The sequence below is a fragment of the Stigmatopora nigra genome, chromosome 20 (genome assembly GCF_051989575.1).
Source record: "Stigmatopora nigra isolate UIUO_SnigA chromosome 20, RoL_Snig_1.1, whole genome shotgun sequence".
Lineage (NCBI taxonomy): Eukaryota > Metazoa > Chordata > Actinopteri > Syngnathiformes > Syngnathidae > Stigmatopora > Stigmatopora nigra.
In genome coordinates this window covers 2,917,997-2,940,021 of record NC_135527.1, presented here as the reverse complement: position 1 = coordinate 2,940,021, position 22,025 = coordinate 2,917,997, and the positions used below count along the sequence as shown (strand labels likewise).

The following is a 22,025-nucleotide window of genomic DNA, read 5'->3' as shown; positions in this document are numbered from 1 at the left end:
GTTTGTTGTCAAGCATTCGCACAGAAGGGACACTTAAATAGTCATGCTAAAATACACACTGGTGTAAAAACACTTTCCTGCTCAGTTTGTGGTCATGCATTCACACAGAAGGGACACTTAAATAGTCATGTGAGAACACACTGGTGAAAAACCATTTTCGTGTTCAGTTTGTGGTCAAAGATTCACACAAATGACAAGCTTAAAAGCCCACATAAGGACCCACACGGATGAAAAAACATTTTCATGCTCAGTTTGTGGTAAAACATTTAATGACAAGGGAAATTTAAAAAAAACACAAGAAGCCTCACTGGTGAAAAACCATTTTCTTGTTCAGTTTGCGGTCAAGCGTTCATACACAAAACAAGCTTAGACTCCCACGCAAGAACCCTCACAGGTGAGAAACCATTTTCGTGTTCAATTTGTGGTCAAACATTCGCTCACAAGAAAAGCTTAAAAAACATAGGAACCCACACTGTTGAAAAGCCTTTTCTCTAAAGTACCACTTAGAAGGTCACACAAGAACCCACACTGGCGAAAAACCATCTTCCTGCTCAGGATGTGGTCGAACATTTTCCCAAAGGGGAAGCTTAAAAGAATACTTATTAACCCAGACTGTAGAACAATGTTTTCCTGCTCCGTCTGTGGCCACAGACTCACTATAACAGCCCAATTAAAAAGCTGCACAATTCAAAAACATTTTCCAGGCACAGTTAATGTTCCAACATATTCACATAAGGGAACCTAAAAAGAAGACTTAACAAACCACACAGGAGAAAAGCCCATTTATCTCATATTGTGGCAGGAATATCTTAAAAACACAATTACGCACATCGGTCATAGACCCTTTTCCTGTTCAGCTTCTTGCCAGAGATTTAGTCGAAATGACAGACTTAAAATACGCAAATGTGGTATGATAAACAGTGGCCAATCACGGCTTGGCTTGCTTTATCAATGTCCATATGAAAGATCATTGTAATCGAAGTATTATTGTAATTTGCATTCTGAAAATCCTGTGTTTTAATTCAAATACAGTAATACATTACAGCGGGATCGAGCTAGTATGTCAATTTACTCATATGTCAAGTCAATTCTTCCCATAGAAATTAACAAAATACAAATTGATCTGTTTCCATCCGAGAAAAAAAACAAAACAGAATGTTACAATGGAAAAACATCTTAATTGTTCTAATTTTCCACCAATCAGGAACAATTTGGTGTGCTCATATCTCAAATATCTCATATCTCAAGTCAAAAATTTGCTCAGAATTTTTCTCATACCTCAAATTTTATCATATGTTGGTACATTTGTGTGTCATGGTATTACTGTACAAGCAAATTGAGTGTTGTTGAAGATTTTATTTACCTCACAATTCTATCCGATATAGTAGAGCCTAAATTAGGAAATTAGAAAGTAAATAATCAATAATGTGATGTCTTCACAGTTAAAGACATGCCTAAGAAATTTGAAAAATTGTAGTTTTTGTCTATTAAATTTGCTGGCAAATCCAATAAAAAATTTAGTGTTATTCAAACATACATTTTAATGAAAATTATTTATATATTGAATCTAGGATCTGAGAAACATTAGTAGTAATATGGTGTGTGAAAGACTATTAATTTGCTCAAAATAAATAAGTGGTACAATGTACTTTTGTCATACTATAAGATCAATCATGTTTTTAAACCGATTTAACGTGTAATCTTTTTGGTAGTTCCAATAAAGTTCTCTTTTGGGTGAAAAATACTTTTTGGGTCTTTTTGATGACAAAATCAGCTTTCCAAATTCAAAGGTGACAAAAAAACAGAAACGTTATTTGCTAAGATTTAAAACTAAGAGTAAAAGGAATACATTAATTTGAACAATTTGACAAATTCATAAAAAATAAAAGATAGTTTTGTTTCTACAATGTGATGATACTGTAACTTCAACATTCCAAATTCAAAGTAAACCTTGAAAGTGGGGTAGTTTTCTTCTGCAAAAAAAAAAACCTACTGTTCGTAGCGGAGCATGGTTTTGATTCAATGACCTCTGGGTTATGATCTCAGCATGTTTCCCTTGCATTACTCTGCTTCTTCTCACTCCAGATCTCACAAGCTGACTCTCAAAACTAATCAATCAAACCAATCGCACAGATATCAAAGGGAGACAAAGTTGGAAGCGTTCACGTGGTGTCGCCTGAGAGGGGCTCGCTTGGCGCAGCCTGTGAATCCAACAAAATACCACCCAGACCTGCCAACCAGGAACGTGGCACGCTACGTTAAAACACAATTACGCACATCGGTCATAGACCCTTTTCCTGTTCAGCTTCTTCCCAGAGATTTAGTCGAAATGATGAACTAATCCGCGTTCCAGTGGCAGTGCTCGCGCGGCTGAGGGTAACCCCTAGGCGCCTGGGTGGCTCAACAACAACAACATCTATCAAAGGTGCCAACCTCCGCCGACCCCATTTCAGGAGTAGACATGCCCCGATTCCAGAGTGTTTCTAAAGTGAATGCGATTCAAGCAAAATTGTTATAAAATGGAGAAAAAAAGAAGCATAGGAAATATAAATTAAACATATTTGTACATTAATTGAAATACTGCATTTTGGCAATCTATTGAAAAAGTACAGCATAATACGTGTGTTCTATTGTCAGTAATTCCAACTTGTCACGCTGAACACTTGGATGTAGTGCAATGCGCAAATGTCGGTCTTTTTGGCGATGGCTCCAACATGGGATATTTTGTCAAATACGAACCAATAAACTTCTGTGACTGTCTGGGTTTCGTATTAGAGGTTTCATCCAAAATGCCGTTAATTTAGCACTTAACCAGTGACTGGTTGACTTACCAGTCAGTGCTGTGTACGAGTACTTTCTTTAGAACAGTGCTTCTCAAATAGTGGGGCGCGCCCCCCTGGGGAGGGGGGGGCGCGTGTAACCCTGGGGAACAGGATTTTATTTGGCCGTACTAGTATAAAGTGTAATTGCGCATCTACTACAGTAGCTGGCAGTGGCGCTCTCATTTATTTTTTATTTCAGGCATTGATGCACTTAAAATCGTTTCTGTTGCAGACTTAAAACAAGATTTAATAAAGTTATTCTTTGTAAGTTTGACTATATTTCGTTCTTTTATCCTTTTCTTTAATGTTAATCAGGATAAAATGTTGTACTTATAACAATTTTATAAAATGATTTTATTTATAGTCACGGTGGGAAGTGTGGGGGGGGGCGGGGGGCGAATAGTTTTCTTCTTGCTAGGGGGGGCCTAACAGAAAATAATTGAGAAGCACTGCTTTAGGACAACCCTGGAAGTGATAGGATAAAAAAAATAAAAAATAAAAACGAGACTGTTAAAGCGATAGGGGTTACCTATGCAATCAATTCCAAATCGATTGCTACGCTGAACTCGCAAAAGTGTAATCATTTGTCGAAACTTGTAACTTGTAATGATTCACATAGCACTCGTGTTACTGAATTCTTCTGGTTTATTGTACAGTTGAATAAAAATGACGGAAGCCATAGCGATGGTGTGAATTTTGAGAACATTTTTGAGGCATTTAAATTGGAAATATGGTACTTTTCCAAAATGGTTGCTTCAAAAAAATTAAAACTTCAGGATTTCTCAAGTTTAAGCAGGTGGTCCGGAGTTTGTGATGGATTTCCGGGGAAATTCCTGGAATTCCAGAGTAGTTGGCTGCCCTGAGATATAGTGAGACTCGTGGCTTTTCCAACCTGCTGCTGGAGCCTTTCAGGATCGCCAGTTGAAGAACCTTGGACTCGGCTGGGGACCGTCATAGCACGGTTAGTGCTGCTATTCACAGTCATCCATTTTGCATTTATAAAATTCCATTTTCAAAAAAAACGACGTACGAGACATTCGGTGCCGGGATTAACAAAAAAGATACCATGTTGAATTTAAACTTGCAGTTTCGCTAATAGTGTACATTACATATTAGCCTTTGTGGAGCAGGCTGACCAAAATTGTGCTCTTTTCTCCCTTTTCCATTTTTTGGGGGTAAGTATTTCTAGTTTTTTTTCTAACCGTGAAAAACTACTGCATATAAAAAATGTATGGATATCATGTATCCCACTAAGATGGGGAAAGTTTTCACTTTTGTTGCAATATCTTATGAGTAGTTTATTTTTTACATTCAGGGAGAAGGGGGTTGGTTGCCACAAGGGTAGGATTTGCCTACATATTTATGAAATAGATGAGCGGAGTGTTATGGATTCACTTGTTCATCCTCTGTATTGGGTCTATCCCAGGTAGTTATGAACAGCAGTAAAGGCAGTGGTCCTGGCTAATTTTGCACCCTGCAATGAAAATTCACATTTCAAATAGAGTCATGGAAAAGACAAAATTTCCCAACAGTTTCTTTAACCCTGGAAAAACTTGTTTCTTTTATAATGTAGACAATGCACAAAACATACCCTAATAGGTTAGCCATAATTATTTTTGGTCTACATTTTTGCAATATTGATACAAGGATGCGCAATACGGAAGTTGAATGAATTAAATCATTGAAAGTTTCATCTTCCCTCAGCACTAATGCTTGGCTCAATGGAATCAGAAGATATCTTGCCAGAAGAAGACAAGTAACAGAGATGTATTCTGATAAAGGAACTGATTTCCAATCAGCTGACAAGGACATAAATCAATGAATGAAACACAAACAGGATTGAAAAATACTTGCAACAAAAATGAATTATTTTAGCTCTTACAGTATAAATGAACCAATAGACAATATGCAGTTCAGAGTGTTTTTGTGGTAAGTCTGACCTAAAATAGCTCCAATGGGAAAGCATTGGACCTAATATCTAAAGTTGCCTGGTTTAACCTTGGGCTTCAGCACTCCCTAGGACTGTATCTAATCAGCTAATAATCTATTTGAGTTCTATTTACTAGGGACCCTAGAGTCAGTATACAGTTCATGTTAATTTTTATTGACCTATTGAAGCGGATAAATCTTTGGGGAGAGAGCATTTGACTGAAGATCTGAAGGTCCCTTGTTCAACCTTAGGCTTTGGCAGTGTGTTGGACTATATCAAACCAACCAAAATCAGCTACAATTCAATTTGTGATCAATTGACTTGTAATCAGTGTGTAAATATGCAGTCTAGTTTGATTTTTGTTCACCTATGTGAGTCAAAGTAAGCCAAGTCCGGTTCTCGAGAGCCCTTATCCGGTCTATTTTTCCAAAACTCCCTCCACCAACAGACCTGCATCAAATAATCAGTATATTAGGCTTCTGGATATCTTGCTGATGAGTTGATCATTTGATCCGGGTGTGTTTGTGGAGGAGATTTGGTAAACAGACAGAATAAACCCCAATCTTTGGCAGTTCATTGGACTTTGTAAACTCAACCAAAACCATTTAGACTGGAGATCTAAAGTTCCCTGCTTCAACCCCGGGTTTCGGCAGCATATTGGATTTTGCAAACCCACCCTAAAACAGCTGGCAGTCAGTTTAAAAACCGTTTCCTTGTAAGCCATGAGTCGTTTTGCAGTCAAGTTTGACTCTTGTCATCAACATGACCCGAATTGGCTCGGATAGGGAATGTTGGAGAGCGTTCCCTAAATTTACTTTGGGCTTCGTCAGTCAATTGGACTCTCTAAACCAGACCAATATCACTTAATGCTCCAATTGGAATATTATACTAGTAGGCCATGAGTCAATTTACAGTTCAAGTTGTTTTTGGTTTTTATCAATCAGCCGAAGTAGCTCAGTTGGGAGAGCATTAGACTGAAGATCTAAAGGTCCCTGTTTTACCTCCTCGTTTTGGCAATACTTTGGACTTTGCAAGCTTAGCCTAATTCCGCTGGCAGTCAGTTTGAAAACTGTTTCTTTGTAAGCCATGAGTCGTTTTGCAGTCAAGTTGGGTCCGGAACCGCTCGCATCCTATGTGAGAATCATACCACTAGAACAAGGAGCCTGGGGTTCCCATACAGTGACACTTTTTTTCTCAGGTTACCTTGTGACATATCAACCCCATAAGAGATCACAATTCAAAAAAAGCAAGGGCTCGTCCGGGAGTTGGACCCGGGACCTCTCGCACCCTAAGCGAGAATCATACCACTAGACCAACGAGCCAGATGTGCTCATGGAATGACACTTTTTTCTCAGATGGCTTATGTCCGATATCACTGCACCATAGATCACAAAACAACATCGCAAGGTCTCGTGCAGGAGTTGGACCCAGGACCTATGACATCCTGGGCAAGAATCATACCACTAGACCAACATGGCATGGGTGCACAAACAGTAACACTCTTCTTCTCAGATGACTAATGTCCCATATCACTCCACCGTAGTTCACAATTCATTAAAGCAAGGGCTCATGTGGGAGTTGGACCCGGGACCTATTGCACCCTAAGTGTGAATTATACCACCAGACCAACGAGCCAGATGTAGAGCTTTTTTCCCACCATAGATCACCAAACAACACAGCAATGACTCATCCAAGGGTTGGCTTCAGGACCTATGGCACCCTAAGCAAGAATCATTCCACAAGACCAACATGCCATGAGTTAATTGATGAACCTCACACATCCCCATTGCGGCTCCTGGTAGCTCCACCCCCTTTTGCTGCCTTATCAGCAATATTCATTCCAGAGGGAACCAGGTGATTAATGCATTAGATTTGCGTGTGACACACCTACAAATAGAAATTTGTTTTGGAAGGTAAAGTGCCGCCGTTCATCGCCCCAGTCAGTCAGCATGAGCGACTGCCATGCGAGTGGCTGTGATTAACTATCTGTTTGCCAATAATGCAATAATGGAAAAGTCGTGACACATTGAAACACACACCCCCACTCTAGTATTTTTACCGTATGTAAAAAAAAAAAACGACCCATGGCTTTGCAAAGGTTGAACAAGGTACTGTTAGGTCAACAGTCCAACGCTTTCCCAACTGAGTTACTTCAGCCAACTGATAGCCACAACCAACTTGGACTAGGAATTGACTCATGGCTTACTAGTACAATATTCCAATTGGAGCATGAACTGATATTGGTCTGGTTTAGAGAGTCTAATGGACTGACAAAGGCCGAGGTCGATTCATGGAACGCTCTCCAACATTCCCTATCTTCCCTCACAAGAGTCAAACTTGACTGTAAAACGACTGCCAGCTGATTGAGGGCAGGTTCACTAATGTCCAAAGTACTGCCGAAACCCGGGATTGAACCAGGGACCTTTAAATCTTCAGTCTAACGCTCTCCCAACTGATTAACCAGACTTCGCCCAAAATTTGGTCGTTGCCATGGAAACTTGCCACTAATTAACCAGACTTTGCCCAAAGTTTGGTCGTTGTCATGGAGACCTGACACAAATTAATTGCACATTGCCCAGAGTTTGATCGTTGTCTAGAAACCATACTATGCCCTGTTTTCTTATATAAAGACGAACCCACTGTTCATTTGATAGAGAGCTGCAAAAACATCCCGCTGAACAGGACTCCACTGTTTAACCTTTCTCTCCCCTCGTTGCAGTTTGATAATGAACCTATTTCCTATTAAATTGATCTCACTACTTCTTAATCTTCTCCTGAAGTTGTATTTTCAGATCTATCATACTTGGTTGCCGAAAACCTGAGACCCAACAGCCAACAATTGCCGGAGCGACGACGGGGCACGACGACAGCATCCTCCATTGAAAGGGTGAACCCGGCGGACTTTCCCTCGCCACTCCTGTAATCTAGTGACGGATCCCCGAAATAGGGCAGGTTCGGAACGAGAAAGATCGTGAGTTCACCCTTTGATTTCTGTCTATGAGAAGTGTGATTTGAATGAGTATTATCACTGCAGTAGTATTAAAAGTTGGCGGTCTGGGACCAACTTACGGTGAACATAATAGTTTTTGGTCTGGGACCAATGTGCATAGAACATTATAATTTGTGGACAGGGACCAACGTAAGTAAAACAAGAATAAGTCAGGGACTTATAGTCTTGGTCTGTTAATAGAGTCAGGGACTCTACTAAGACTAAGTCAGGGACTTTTGGTCTTGGTATATTCAGAGATATTGGGTGAATCACAAAGTATTGAGATCAATTTCAGGTAGTTTAGAAAATAATTGTTGTTTAAACTATTAAGTAAATGATTAATATGTGTCAGAAAGTAACAAAAGAAGTGGGTTTATTGTCAGACTGCAAAATGAAAATCGGGGAGTTACCGGCTGTGAAATATATGCAAATGCAAGGTATAGGGAGTTGCCTGGATCTGCCAAGGTTGGTGAAGAAACATGGTTTCTGTCCCAATATGAAGGATATGAAAGATTTGATGTGCTTAGAAAGGGAATTGTTAAAGGACAGGGAGAGGAAGGAAAAGAAAAGTGAGGAAGTTGAGAAACAGTGGTCGGTGTTGAAAATATGGAAAGAACAGTGTGTGAAACGTGTACAGGACATTGAAAAAATAATCTTATTGGCCTACCGACCTTGGACCAAGGCCCGATGCCTGGAAGCATGCAAGGGACTCGGAGATGTGGAAGAAAATGCGGAACAATAGGCCAGAAAATTCTGTCAGTTAGTGGCATCCTATAACCTGAATGGAGCTGAAGTGGAGAAAGCCTTAAATAACTCACTGAAACATAGATTGGGCAGAGTCAGAGAGAGATTCACAGGACGTGATGTAGGGGGAAACATATTAGCCTACGACCCTGTTAGGTTCATTAATAATTACCTTCGTCCGTAATTATCAATAACTGCAGGCAGACATCTTATTCAATTATTGACATTTAATTAAATAGAAATGGATAACAACAGGTAAAAACCTCCTAAGGGGAGAGTTTCAGCAAGTTCCTCTTACAACTTCCGAACGTCTCTCCGAATAGACGTTCTCTTACGACTCTTATTGTCATGAATCAAAACAAGTTACAGAGTTGTTGATCATTCCATCACGTATGAGTAAAAACAACATCTGGGACTACAATAACAATCAAAATATTTTACCAATAACAAAAACAGGAGACTAGACCTAACAACATTTAGATTAGAGTAATTATACAACTTCCTTGACCTAAGAATCATATCATATAATCATAATCATATAATGGTTACATACAGAAAAACCCGAAGTGTACGGTTACATAACGATAACAACATTCTTGTTATTGGCCGAATAGCCCTGGCCTCGTCACCAAGGGCCCACCAAATCTCAAGGACCCAGATTGGGTGGATTGTTTGTATAACCATCCTGGAACAGGCCGTCCAGGTTAAAGATGACTTGGCAATACTCGTGACCTCGCAACACTTTGAAAATTGAAAGAGAATGATTTAACAAAGAAATGAATTAATACAAATGTATTTATAATAGTAATACAGAATAAACTCAACATTCCCCCGTTTTTATAATATGTATGTTATTAATCATTTCTTAGTAATCACTAAATGGTTATGTCGGGTGACTGAGATTTTTCCCGCCTACTCCTTACTCCCATGGCTGGTCTGAAAGAGAAAGAACATAATTATATTATTCCAATTGGTCCTCGGATTTACCGTACTCCTGGACCTCACTGCTTTCCCCAAACCGTCCCATAAGATACAACTCATGTACTTTAGAATTTGTAGGAGCAATTGCAGTAGTTATAAGTCGGCTTAGCAAGGAGCGCAAACAGGGGATACTACATCACCCACACAATGTTAGGATAGCGGTAATTGTGCCTATAGTCACCACGAAGGATGTAGCCAAATCTTTAGATTTTCCAAAGGTCTTATCCCACCAATCTGACAATGCGGACGTATCTACTCCAGAAGGCTCTTGCATATTGCGGTTCAGTGTTTGCAGGCCAGTAATGGCCCTGGTGAGAGATCCACTGGGTGACGTGGTGTTCGGTTTGAAGGTGCTACATTGTTTTCCAAACATTGCACACACGCCCCCTGTTTCAAGGATCATATCCACCTCTATGCGATTCTGGAACACCATCAGACTGGTAGCTGCCAGTTGTTCCTTCATGGCCACAAATCCCTGTTTAATATAATTTCTTAGTTTTGGACATTGTAATGTAAGTAATTTATTCTATCCACATTTTTGTTTGGGGTGATTAGAAGGAAGATAGACTCCCAACCTGCTGCGATCTGATTAGCCAGCTTATACTCATCTGGTACGCCCCGGGGGATGCCAATCGCATCAATGTATGTTGGATCTCCTTCCCTCCATGCCTCTCGACGATGTCGGGAGGGACGACCCTTCACCTCCTCCGAATTCTGATCCGCCAATTGTATCTCCTCCACTGTGGATGGAAAAACAGACACCGGTAAGAGCAGTGAGACCAAAGTACCTAGTCCTGCCGCGTTTCGGCAGGAGTCGTATAATTTATCTACCACCCCGCCACCATAGGCCAGAACGTGGTTTCAGGGGTGTAGTTTGTTTTAGAACGCCGGTACACCACGTCTCATTTATCGCCCCCAGCTTCAGACCATGCCCTGTAAGGTTTAAGCAGGTAAAATGATTAAACAGTGGAAAAATTGACTTCCTATTTACTGCGTAACAGGATAAACACTGTTTCAATATTTTTTCTTGCCAAGTAGGACACGTTTTTTCATTTGTAAAAACACTTTTCCCCAAAAGAATGGTGATTGAGGGAGTTGTTAGACCCCATCGTATTTTCCCTTGTCTGGTAGGTTATCCTAATCCTTTGTAAGATGGTTTAGTCTCAATTGAAACCATATGGAGACGTCAAACCCAATATAAAAGAGTTCCCTATAGTTTTATGGTATTGCTTGCTGAGCAATAATCTTTTCAATTAATATTGGTGTTTCCCGTATTTTATTAAGTCAGAAAGTTTATCCTACCCGTCCCCTCAATGTTTCAATTGAGACCACCCTTTTACCAAAGTAGCTCCACCAAGTCCCCAAACAAAAATGTAGATAGAATAAATTACCTGCAGTACAATGTCCAAAAACTGGAAATTATACTGGACAGGGATTTGTGGCCATAAAGGAGCAACTGGCAGCTACCAGTCTAATGGCGTTCCAGGATCGCATAGCGGTGGATATGATCCTTGTGTAGCAAGGGGGCGTGTGTGCAAAATGTTTGGAGAACAACGTTGCACCTTCATACCGAACAACACGTCACCCGATGGGTCCCTTACCACTCCTCGTGCTCCTTGCTAAGCCACCTTATAACTACTGCAATTGGCCCTACAAATTCTAAATTACACAAATTATATTCTCTGCTTATGAAACGTACCGGGGAAAGCAGTGAAGTCCAGGAGTACGGGAATTCCGAGGATGAATTGGGCGAAAATGATTGTTTTCCTTTTCAGAGCAGCCATGCGAATAAGGAATACGCGGGTAAAATTGCAGTCACCTGAAATTTCCTTTTGTGATTACTATAAAACAATTAGTAACATACATATCATTAAAAACGGCGGAATGTTGGGTTTATTCTGTAATACTATGATATATGAGTGTATTTAATAATTTCTCTAAAGCATTAAAGCATTCTTCCAATTGTCCGAAGAGAACTCGGGGTTGTACCCAATCACAGTCCTCTCACACGGACTGTTTATCTGACATCCGAGGACTGTTGATCTGGGTTTGCAGCGGAGAGTCGTCAAGGACTCTTGATACTAGCAGATGGATATCAATCACTTCCAGGAACACTTGCATAGTGTTCCCACATCGCGATGCCCTTCGCGCTTCTTTATGTAATTGTTATGCCAAATGAAGGCGTGATTGTTTTGATTCAAATGGAGTTTGTTTTTAGTTTCCTCTTTCTATTATTGTTAAAAACCTTAATTGTTATTATAGTTACAGATGTTGTTTTTGCTTACACATGTTGGATTCATCAATAACCTTGTTATTGTTTTTATTTATGGCTTTAAAGCCGTACGAGAAATCACTGTTCGAGGAGATATTTTGGAGATCGGGAGGAAGTCTTGAAGTCTCCATGTATCTACCCTTATAAGGTTTCCTGACCAAAGATGCACATTATATTAATATTATTATAATAATAATTGAATAATATATCTGCCTGAAGTGATTGATAATTATAGAAAAGTGTAATTATTAATGAACCTATCACCTTGCTTTGTCGAATTGAGATCTATGATGGGGTGATATGGGATATCAGCCATCCAAGAAAAAAAGTGTAACCTAATAGGCACCTCTGGCTCATTGGTCTAGCAGAATGATTCTTGCTTTGGGTGTGAGAGGTACAGGGTCCAACTCCTGGATGAGCCTGTACTTTGTTGAATTGTTATCTATAATCGTGGTTGAAATGTCACATACTTCACCTGAGAAAACAAGTGTCACGGTATGGGTACCCCTGGCTCGTAGGTCTAATGGTATGATTCTCGCTTTGGATACGAGAAGTCCCGGGTCCAACCATCGGACGAGCTCTAGTTTTGTCAAATTGTGATCTATTATGGGGGTGATATGGCACATTTGCCACCTGAGAAAAAAGTTGGTCTATTGGTATGATTCTCGCTTAGGTCGCAAGAGATCCCAGATCCAACTCCCAGACGAGCACTTGCTTTGTCAAATTGTGATCTATGATAGGGGTTGATATGTCACATACTTCACCTGATCAGCCATCCAAGAAAAAAAGTGTCACTATATGGGCTCCTCTGGCTCGTTGGTCTAGTGGTATGATTCTCGCTTTGGGTGCGAGAGGTCCCGGGTCCAACTCCCGGACGAGCCCTACCTTTGTCGAATTGTGATCTTTTATGGGGGTTGATATGTCACATACTTCCCCTGACAAAAACGTTTCACTTTATGGGCACATCTGGTTTGTTGGTCTAGTGGTATGATTCTCGCCGAGCCCTTGCTTTGTCGAATTGTGATCTATGATGGGCTGATATGGGAGATTAGCCATGAAAGAAAACAAGTGTCACTCATTGGGCACCCCTGGCTCGTTGGTCTAGTGATATGGTTCTCGCTTTGGGTGTGAGAGGTCCCTGGGTTCAACTTCTGGCCCTTGATTTGTCAAATGGTGAACTATGGTGGGGTCTTAGGGGCTGTAATAAGCCTGAGAAAAAAAGCATCATTCTATGAGGACATCTGGCTAGTGTTATGATTCTCGCTTAGGGTTTGAGTCTGTGAGAGGTCCCAGGTCCAACTCCTGGATGAGTCCTATTTTTGGCCACTTGAGAAAAAAAGTGTGAGGCAATGGGCACCCCTGGCTCGATGGTTTAGTGGTGCCAGGTTTCCCAGGACCAACTCCTGGACGAGCCCTGGTTTTGTCGAATTATGATCTATGACGGGGTCATATGGGACATTACCCACTTAAGGAAAAAAGTGTCATTGTGTGGGCACCCCTGGCTCGTCTGTCTTGTGCAGGGGTGCGCAAACTTTTTGGCCCACGGGCCACATTGACTTTAAAAATCTGACAGATGGGTCGGGTCAGCACAAGATACGATACTTATAAAAAACTGCATCTGTTAACAGTACATATGAAACATAAACAGAAAAAAAGACCATTAACGCATTAATGTGTGTATTAAAGTAAGTAAGTAAAGTTGGCAGGCAATAGCTGCCAAATATTGAGTATTGCTTTAGAAATGGGAGAAATATTACCAAATGTCAATCCTCATAATGGATTGACCTTGCCTTTAGTCTACATTAAAGTCATATCCCTGTGTTTTGATGACTCAAAGAAAAATCAGAGCAATATGTTGGGTTTATTCTGTATTACTTTTATACATATATGTGTAGTAATTCATTTCTTTGTTAAATCATTCTTCTTATTATTCCTAAAGTGCTCGAGGTCATATACAATTGTCAAGTCCTCTCTCACGTGGAGTTCTTATCCAAGGATTGTTTATACAGCAACTCACCCAATCTGGGGCTTCGAGATCGATTGTTTTCTTTTGCAACGGAGCCAGGGTCACTGGCCTATAACAAAGATGTTGTTTCTGCCATTTCCAGCATAGTGGCCATACCTCGTGACGCACTTCGGTCTTTCTTTATGTAATTGTTATATGATTGTTAGGTCAAATGAAGGGGTGATTGTTTTTAATCCAAATGTTGTTGGTTTTAGTGTCCTGTTTTGTTATTGGTAGAATACCTTGATTGATATTATAGTTACAGATGTTGTTTTTTCTTATGCATTATGAAATAATCAACAACCTTGTAAATTGTTTTGATTCATGGCAATAAGAGTCGTACGAAAATGTCTATTCGAGGAGATGCTTTTGAGTGAAGGGGAAATCCTTGTTGCTTGATGTACCTCCCTTTAAGGTTCTTATCCGTGATCCAATCTATTTATTTAAATGTCAATAGTTGAATAAGATGTCTGCCGGCAGTTATTGATAATTACAAAGAAGTGTAATTATTAATGAACCTATCACAATATTAATATAATGCTGAGATAGTGGACTGTTATTTGAGACAAGTTGTGAAAATATAAAAGGAGGGTAAGGGGTTTACTATAGAATTAAATAATATATACTGTCACATCGGCTTAATAGCTATATGGGGTCATATAGGCTATTTGGCTGGTCACTGGCTAAATAGCCCCCGGGACTATTTGACCGGTTACCGGCAACGGAGCGACTGCCATTGCAAATTATTTTATTCTCTGAATTTGACCCAAGAAGGTTATAAGTTTGATTTCAAGACACATACAGATGCACCTTATTTAAAGGCAATGAAAGAATAAACAAGATAGTAAGAAATACTTCTCTATAGTTTCCATCCTAAAAAATAAAAATAAAAAATCATCCACTGGCAGTGGTGCGATTTGAACCCACGCTACCTAAGAGACTGTAGCCTTAATCCAGCGCCTTGGACCACTCGGCCACACTACCTTCAACAAATTTGTGTGGGGGATTGTGCATCACCAAATTGTGAATTAACCTTAAAAACCATTAGATTTAAATATTGAAATGTGTTGTTTGTTACTTGAAATAAGATCAAACACAATGTAACATTTAAAGCAAATGTCCTTGAAATTACCCAACCTCTTATCAAAATGTAGCTTTTCGATTTAGCATACCTGTCAACCTCTGCCGATAACTTCCCTTTTAAATGATTATGATTCCCCTTTAAAAAAAACCAAAAACCTTACAAACACCGTACGACGCATGTTTACTCGCGGTAACCAGACAGTGTAATAGAAATAACAAAGGTAATTTGCATACAAAGTTTTTTATTCAATTTAAAAAGTTTACAATGCAACAAACTGTGCCTTCAGTGCTTCCTATTGTAAGCCAATGTGCATGATTTAGCAGTCTTTATCTGCTCTAATTAGGGTCTCACTTGTGAGCAACAGTTGTCACAGTTCAATTATCAGCAGATTTGACATGTTCCATTTTCACATATTTCACCAAAAGTTTCTTTAAGAGTCATTCCATTTCTGGTAGCAAATCTCCAATCATACATGCCACTGTTTGGAACACAATATTGAATTGATTTATTTGAGGCAGGATGAAGCTGAGGAAGTGGAGTTTGAGGAGAGTAAAAGGGTCTTGAAGTTGATCATGGATGTTTTTCACTTTACCTGCCCTTTCAACATCCGCATGGCTAGCGAAGTAGCTTTTGAGTGCTTCGTACTGAGACAATGTTCTTTCAACCACTTTTTCTAGAGACGACCATTGTGTCGGACAATCCTTCAGGATTTGTTCTTGCTCGGAATTTGTAAAGTCCTGAAACAAAGGAATCTCAATAACATAGATTAGCTTCATTTGCTACGACCGTCATACACACATACACATCACAATGCTAACGCTAATGGCGGCCGAGGGTACGTTGCTAATGCTATTACATGTGCTCTACTCGAGGCTCGTGAAATATCAATAGCAAAGCTTCCTTTGCTACGACCGTCATATACTGCAGACTATCATGCTAACAGTATAATGGCGGCCGAAGGTAGCTTGCTAGAGGCTATACATGTCCTCCACCCGAGATTCGCACATTCATGCACACACATAAAAAGTAAACAAACATTACTAAGCATTATGTTCTTTCTCACATGTTAACTATTGTCTCTTGCAAACCCCACACTCAATCGGTCTCTACAACAAAACAACATACCATTAAAACACAGGGGGAAATCAGACAGGTCAGTTGTTGTTATCTTCAAGCCAACTTTTACTCAAATGCCTGAAGATTTCCCCGCATTTCAGCTACATGAGCCCAGACATAAAAAATCGAATACCGATCCATACCCCTGCTATTTGGCTGGAGGCATCAATAATCGAAGACTGATAAACATCTATCCCAAAACTAGTTTAACCTCACACTGTCAGGAGTGGCTTGATTGCCCATCCTGGCATGATGTCATCATGGTTATCAGCCGTGGCTAATTAGGTGATTAGGTTTTGTTTGGCTATTTGAGCATTATGGTTTTTGTTGAAGGTTCCCTGTGTTTCCACGTTTGTCATGCCGTTCACTTGACGCCACGCTACGCTGCATGTTTCTTTTCTGTATTAGTAAGTGATCAAGCCAGTTGTTTATGTTATGTTTTTTCCATTTATTAAACCAAGCAACAAGAGCAACATATCTGCCTCCCCTTTTCCATTTGCTTCGGCGACTCCGCACCTGGGTTCACCTTCCCCCCCGATCGCGTCGCACTACGCGACGTGATCGTAACACACACATGCAATAATTTATAACTTAACTCACTTCACCATGTCACACTTGGTTAATGGGAAAAGTGATTTGTTTTTTTTCCACATTCTCCACGTTTCCGGCAGTTTTAAAGTGGCTCTTCAGATCATAGAATCCACTCGCAGCAACTTTCACGTCTTTATAAAGACGTGAAAGTTTCTGCGAGTGGATTGTACAATTTTTTTTTCTCATTCTGTGTCCCTTGCAAAAATATTGCAAGGGACACAGAGTGAGAATTGAGTGCCTCTTAACGATGCTTTAATCCAGTCAGCATATTCACCTTAAAGTAGCTCCCATTCTTTCTGGTGTCGACCCAATCCTTGAGTTCTTCGTTTCTTACTAGGTGGCTCCTCCATGCTTGCTTCCACGATATTTACTCTATGTATATCTATACATGCACATGTCCTCCTTTATCGATATTGCCGTACACACCGCTGAAAAAATACATACGATTAAGGATAATTTTTGCTGGTATACCGTGACAATAGTAACAATCTAAGACAGTAGCGTCGTTGGCTACCAGCCTACGAGACTATCTCGATTTTAGCGATAATGGTCTTGTTGAAATCGGTTTTCATAAATATGGCGATTTTTTTAAATATTTTTTTTCCCGTACAAAAGTCGGTGCACGGCTAACATGATTTAAAATGGTAAAAACACGTATTAAATACGTATAAAACGTACAAGTTGACAGGTATTCATATAATCAGATTATATAAATAGTCGTTTTTCCACCTGCACTGTCGCATTGGTTTAGCTCAGTGGTTACTTCATCTGCATTCACTTCGACTCAATCCTGGTTTGGGATCGAAACACGGACGCCGTCTAGTGTTTTCCTACTTATTTTCATTTTATGACAAAATCTTATTACAAAATTCACATAGATGTTATTATAACATTTTATTTTAATTTTGACCCTTAGAATTGCGTGCGAGGAGAATTTGGTTGACAGTTTTGAACAAAATAGGAAGACATACACAGTAGATATGAATATAATAGCCCTTGAAGTTAAATGTTCACAGTAGATTGCTAAAAATCCATGTGAGTACATATTGAGTATTCATTAAATATTGATTACATTAAGAACTAAGGGTAAGAAATATGCCTTTAATCACTTGATTTAATTGACTCAACAGCGAGTCTTACAGATTGTTACATAGTAAATCAATGTTGACTTTCAGTTGGAAAAGCTGTATGTATTAAAATCAAGGCTCTGCAAAAACAAATAACTCAGGCAATAGTGATAAAAGCTTTCTTGTCATTTTGAACCAGAGACGCGCTTGTATAAGATTTGTATAAAATGTCAATATTTGCAAAGAAGTAGCACAAAAGTGTAGTCCACTGTCTTTTCTCATTTTTGTTACACAAAATCAGGTAATGCCTGCCCCCGTTATTTTACAGAGCAAATTACTCATCTAGTCTTCTAAACAAAAAGAACCAAACTGGACTGCAAATTGTCTCATGGCTTACTAGTAAATGATTTCAATTAGAGCATTTCTTTATTAGGCCTCTTGCCCCTTTTGCTTGAAACGGACCAAATTAATCAACGGCAACTTTTGAGAACGAGAGACCATCGGACATTACCCTGCAGGAAGGTAAATCTGCCATGCGGTGTTTGCCGGTGGTTCCATAAAGACTGCGATTGGCTGGCCACTGATTTAGAGTATTCCCTGTCTAACGGATCTGGCAAAAATAAATAATTTTTTTGTGAAATGTTAATACATTTTTATTAAATACATTTTTTTATTAAAAGAATAAATCTCCCCTTCATCTCATCTCATTTTCTGAACCGCAATGTATCCGCATTAGGGTCGCGGAGAGTGCCGGAGCCTATCGCAGCTGAACAGGCACGTCCCACCGGAAGGGGGCCACGGGGCCGACCTCGGAGAGGCTGGGGAGACTATGTCTTCCCGCTGGCCCGGGAACGCCTTGGGATACACCCGGAAAAACTATATGAAGTGGCTGGGGAAAGGGAAGTCTGGGTTTCCGTGCTGAAGCTGCTGTACCCACGACTCGACTTGGGATAAGAGGAAGACAAGATGAGAGATGAGCATGTTTTTTTTTCATGTGGACAAATAGAATGGCAACATCGGCAGACATTTGCGAGGTGACAATCCGAGCACAACAGTTTGGCAGATCATTTATTTCAAGACTGAAAAGCAGTGGACCTAGCACTGAGTCTTGCGGTACCCCCCAAAACAGTTTTTCTGTTAGTCTGATTCAATCCAATTTAGCGTGCTTGGTGAGAAATTAAAATTAGTTTGCAGTATCTGGTGGTTAATGGTGTCAAATGCCTTTTTGAGATCAAGATAAACTGCACCAATGACCCTGCCTTCATCTAGTTTTGATTTTGTTTTCTAAAGGGAAGCAAACCGAGAGTTGACTTTAACTGGTATTTTACCATGATTTTCTCAAAAAGGGGCATCTTGAACTTCATCTGTTTCAGATTTATCTTAAAAAGAGTATTTCTTTATGGCAAGTGATAGGTTCACCAATAGGCATTCACAAATGCACACAAATAAAACAGGCATCTGAGTCATAACCGGTGTCTTGCAAGAGAGAATCGATCCTGACTCGTCTCCGTCCCAGATCATTCTATCGAATCGATGCCTCTCTTGCTTATTTACTACATAAGATTTACAACATGCTGTGGGATAGACTAAGCCAACTGGCTTAATAACTGTTTGGTTATGTTGAGCCAGGTGGCCAAACTGGTTTTACTATTGTTTGTTAAGATCGTGGAATGCAAGATAGGCTAACTAGCTGACCTTGCAATTGTTTGTTCGAATCACGATAAGCAGTAAGATAGGCTGCAGCATTTTCAGTGAGCTATAAAAAATATTGTTCGTATACAACTTTGCGCTGCAAATATCTAACCATATCAGCCTAAACTTTTATACATAAACGTTGTCCTACATTGCTGTCTTAGAAATATTAACCTGTTTGCCTAGATAAAGACGGACCCACTGTTCATTCGGAGAGAGTTGCAAGAAAATCGCGCTGAACAGGACTCCACTGTTAGAGCTCTCACTCTCCACTTTGCAACTTTGTAATAAATCTTTTTCATATTAGATTGATCTCACTCTTTCTTAACCTGCTCCTAAAGTTGTATTTCAGATCTATCACATGTATCTCAGTTCTCAAAACAATTGAAGGTCTGTCAGATCATCTCGAGGGAGGGCTGTGGACAACACTGCCAGAAGTCAAAAAACAAATTGTATGTCCTCCGGATCTTCCTAAGAGAGCTTGATGTGAACCACACTTTCAGAAGCCGATGTTTCTCAAAACAATTGAAAGTCCTCTGTATCTTCCCAAGAGATCTCGGTGTGGACAATAGCTTTGAGAAGTCCAGCTGCAAAGGGGACTGACCTTCAATTTGTTTCGGTTAACTTAGGAGCAAGCATTATTATTGCAAGAGATGTATTAAAATGACTTTTTAATGTCAATAACTCTATATAGAGCAAAGCATTCTTCATTATAAGTAAATATATAATAATGATAACCCTAACATTACCTTGTTATTATGTATTTGAACGCAATCCCATAATCTTTTTTATTTATGGCAAATACACTTGGGGGAAGTCCGTTCTCTCGATCTTTACCAGCCCTTCCTTACTTGCATATCTGGCCTGAAAAGGAAGAACAAAATCATTCTTGTTCAACTAATTTCCCTAATTTGCATAATCCTGGACATCAATGTTATCACGAGTAGGCTGTCTAGTAAGAAAATACAATCCTTCCAATTTGGAATTTGTTAGAGCAATTGCATCAACCATAAGTCGGTCTAGCAAAGAGCAGAAGCAGGGGCTAAGACAATACCCACACATTGTTAAAGTAATAGCCAAAACAGCCATTGATTTCACCTCAATGAAGGCCATTTTTTTCTTTACATTTGCCATCGGCCTTATCCCACCAGTCTGCCAGAAAGTAGACAGTTCCACAAGAGTTCCTCTTTGTTTCCAGTTCAGGGTCTGCAGGCCTTCAACGGCTTTGGTTAGGGACCAACACATAGTCCTATTTCTTTTTTAACAGGACTTATATAATTTATTTGTACAATTTCACCACCATAAGCCAAAACATGCAATCAGTGGCGCAGTTTGTCTTGGACAATGGGCACACAATGTCTCATCTACCGCACCAGATTCAGACCATGCCCTTTAAGGTTCAAACAGGTAGGTAGCACAAAAATTGGCTTGTCATTCACTGTTTGCGTAACAGGATGGACACCGTTTCAATATTTTTCCTTTTCTTTACAAGCAGGACACTTTTTTTTGGTAAAAACACTTTCCCCAAAGAATGGTGATTTAGGGAGTTGCTGTTATATCCGATCGTATTTACCCTCGTCTGGTCTTTTTTTTTAACCCTTTGTAAGGTTTAGTCTCAGTTGAATCACTTTCACATTTGGACACATATGGAGACAATAAAACCGATATAAAAGAGTTCCCTATGGTTTATGGCATTGCTCTCTGCAATATTATTTCCAATCAATATTGGAGTGGTTGCCGTTTTAATTTATTCATCAGAAAGTTGTTCTCACCTGTCTCCCCAAACATTTCAACTGAGAAAACCTTTTTACAGTGCAAAAGGTGGATCCACATACCCCTCTCGGCTATGATCATGTCTAATGGTTGGTCAGCAACAAGTTGGACGTTCCCCCTTTGGGTCGGCCAGTGCTTCTTCTTTATACTTCAGGTTGAGCACCCAGTCTCCTGGCACCACCGTTGGTCAAGTCCGTTTCCTGTTGAGAAGCACAGTCTCCTTCTGCTCACCCCAACTCAATGCGTTTTCTTTAAAAAAGGTTCTCTTTTTATGTAGTTAATGAGATTAGCCTCATCATCCAGTTCCAATCGTGCAGTGAACGTTTTGTATGGTGTACCAAATACTATTTTCATATGTTATGGCTAAATCTGTTATGTACGCGCAGTGATGTCATAGCAAAATATGGAACCTTTTGCCAATACCATCAATTATTTTGTTTACACAATTTGGGTGCTGTTATCACTATAACTATCAATGGTTCTTTGGAATTCCGTATTGTGCACTGATATGCTGAGCGCACGTTAAGAATGATGTGCAAAAATTTCCACAAACAATTAAACCCATAAGTTGTGTAGTGGTACCGTATTAAGGCCACCATTGCCCCTGTCGAGAGATAGGACTTCCCATGACTCAATATGGCAGCTCACCCAAGTAAACTGATGTACAATTGTTTTTCTTCTTCTCATTGCTCCCAAATTCCCCATTTCAGAGATTATTTGTTCCTTCACGCCAAGTTTCACATTTGGAATACTGCTGCTGCATTCTCATCAAAAATTTCATTTGATATTTTTGTCCCATAATTTATCGCTGCATCCCTGAAAAGGGCTAATTGGCAATTTCAGAAATCAATTTCAAATTTCCAAATCCTCTTCCACCTTGATCTCTGACCGATTGATTATATCTTGTGTGATATATGAATTGTATTCTTTTATTTAATCTTGCACCCTTTTCACTATGA

General features: G+C 39.7%; 1 protein-coding gene and 2 non-coding genes across 3 annotated transcripts in view; 1 reads left to right on the top strand and 2 right to left on the bottom strand.

Moving 5' to 3' along the window:
* The window catches only part of LOC144213351 (uncharacterized), a 231,123-nt gene that overhangs the window by 198,319 nt on the left and 10,779 nt on the right, over positions 1-22,025 (bottom strand). The gene's annotated exons all lie outside the window — the stretch shown is intronic.
* trnap-agg (transfer RNA proline (anticodon AGG)) lies at positions 6,003-6,074 on the bottom strand. Its single transcript has one exon. It is a non-coding gene; the product is annotated as a tRNA-Pro (tRNA).
* On the top strand, positions 12,549-12,620 carry trnap-ugg (transfer RNA proline (anticodon UGG)). The gene has a single exon. It is a non-coding gene; the product is annotated as a tRNA-Pro (tRNA).